Genomic DNA, 2802 nt, shown 5'->3' on the forward strand with positions numbered 1-2802 from the left:
AAAACCTGAATAAGTTCAGGAAAAGCAAACCCAAGTAGAACAAAATGTTCACTGGCATTATATTCAACATTGATACATCAAAGAAGGCATAAATTTCTTTCTTTTTCTGTCTTTCTTTCTTTCTATCTTTCTTTTTTTTCTTTTCTTTTTTTTTTTGAGACAGCATTTTGCTCTATCATCCAGGCTGGAGTGCAGTGGCATAATCATAGCTCACAGTAACCTCAAACGCCTGGGCTAAGTGATCCTCCTACTTCAGTCTCTTGAGTAGTTAGGACTACAGGTAGCTCCACCACATCAAGCTAATTTTTAAATTTTTTGTAGAGATAGTCTTGCTATGTTGCCCAGGCTGCTCTGGAACACCTGGCCTCAAAATGCCAGAATTACAGGTGTGAGCCACCAAGCCTGGCCCGGGATAGATGTTTCTATTAAACCAAAATTATTGAACTAGTATGATCTGAGAGACCAAAATAGATCTCCCTTTACCAACTAAGATGGATCCTAAGGTTCAGGAAACAAAAATTACCTATAGGTTCAGGGTTCAGGGCTCCATTGACATAGTAACTTCCTAAATTCCTAGGGCTACCAAAAAAACAAAACAAAACAAAACACACATTCTTGCTAAATTACCTAATAATAGGAGCTATCAGGCAAATTGTCAGACCCTCCCTAACTCTGATGCACAGCCCAGACCACTACAACTCTGACTGGACAATGGGCCTTAGAAAACATTCTTTCCTAATAACCAACTGTAGACCTCAAGCCAGTTTCAGCCAGCTTATAGAGACTATGCACCAACTGTCTTTTTGTCCTACAGTTCGCCTTTTAATACAAAGAGCCAAATCCAGCCTCTTTTTTTTTTTTTTTTTGAGACAGACTCTGGCTCTGTTGCTAGGGCTACAGTGCTGTGGCGTCAGCCTAGCTCACAGCAACCTCAAACTCCTGGGCTCAAGCAATCCTTCTGCCTTAGCCTCCCAAGTAGCTGGGACTACAGGCATGTGCCACCATGCCCCGCTATTTTTTTTTCTATGTATATTTTTAGCTGTTCAGATCATTTCTTTCTATTTTTAGTGGAAACGGGGGTCTCGCTCTTGCTCAGGCTGGTCTCGAACTCCTGACCTCGAGCCATCCTCCCGCCTCGGCCTCCCAGAGTGCTAGGATTACAGGCGTGAGCCACTGAGCCCGGCCCCACTTTGAGTCTTAATGAAAGGACCATTCCTGGCACCCTTTATCACCCTTGTAAATGAAGCCAAGAGGGCCAGATCCTTCTGCCCTTTGTTCCATAGAACAGCCAGGGATGGGCAGGTGACTTAAGCTCAGCCCTACACAGTGTTTCTCTAAAGACACAGAGAATGGAAAAAGAGGTTGGAAACCTCAGATTCATTACAGAGGCAGCACATAACCTGACCTTTTTTGCAGCATACACTTAACTGTGCTTTTGGCTGTCCAGCCTCCCTCTAGACAAGGCCACCAGCACATTGCATGACTCCAGGAGGGCATCATTCCCATTCTATTCTATGTTAATCTATGGCAGGGGTCCATAAGCTTTTTCAGTAAATATTTTATTTTATTTTATTTTATTTTATTTTATTTTATTTTATTTTATTTTATTTTATTTTATTTTTGAGACAGAGTCTCACTCTGTTGCCTGGGCTAGAGTGCCATAATGTCCGCCTAGCTCACAGCAACCTCAAACTCCTGGGCTCTAGCCATCCTCCTACTTCAGCCTCCTGAGTAGCTGGGACTACAGGCGCGTACCACCACGCCTGGATAATTTTTTCTATTTTTAGTAGAGATGGGGTCTCGCTCTTGCTCAGGCTCCTCTGAAACTCCTGACCTCAAGTGATCCACCGGACTCAGCCTCCCACAGTGCAAGGATTACAGGCGTGAGCCACCGCGCCCGGCCTTCAGTAAATATTTTAGGCTTTGCAGGTCCTATGGTCTCTGTCAAGTGCAAAGGAAGCTGTGGACAACACACAAACTGATTAGCATTCTTGGGGCGTTTATCATTCACTGCAGACCTGATTGAAGAAACCAGCTATATTGTCATAAAGAAGTCGTTCCAGTAAAACTTTATTTACAAAAACATGCAATGGGCTGGCGTTGGCCAGTGGTTTGCCAGCCCTGGTCTATGAGAATAGCTCCCTCTGCCCCAGGAGTTGTACCAACGGGACTGTCAGGCCTCCAGAGCCCTGTTCCTGCTGATTTTCCAAGCGTGGCCCCACAGCTTCCTCTTGATCCTATGGACCCCTATGTTCTTCCGATGGGTTTTGGTTTTGCTTAATGTAGAGTCAGTTTCTCTGGCTTGCAATGAAGAATTCTTATTGATGCCACACTTCCTCAATTTCATTTAATTCTATGTGGCTCTTAGGAAAGAAAACTGTTATAGAAGGGATGGTGGGGATGGCTTATTTCCACTGCTGGAGCAACAGCTCAAAGTGGACTGCAAGAAACAGAAGTCATTAGTGTCATCTTCATTTATGGTACAACCGTGTCTTTAAAAATTTCCCCACTGTATAATTTTAACTTCCCACCTCTTTCTTGGAAGGTGCCTGGTTTCTTCAATCAGGACTGCGATGAACAGTAACTGCCCCAAGAGCTACTTCATTCAGGGACTCAGCCTTCGTCCCCAGCTCATCCTCCCATCAGCTGCTAGGCTGTTAGAGCTGTGTGTTTCCTGTTTACAAAGAGATATGAAATTTATTAGTTGATGAGTCGACTCCTACTACTGCTTTGCTGCTTCCTCCTGCCTTACAAGACGGACTTCACTTGGCCCTGGAGTTTTATTTGTCTTTGGAAGCAATG

This window comes from Lemur catta, chromosome 3 (genome assembly GCF_020740605.2).
Source record: "Lemur catta isolate mLemCat1 chromosome 3, mLemCat1.pri, whole genome shotgun sequence".
Classification (NCBI taxonomy): Eukaryota; Metazoa; Chordata; class Mammalia; order Primates; family Lemuridae; genus Lemur; species Lemur catta.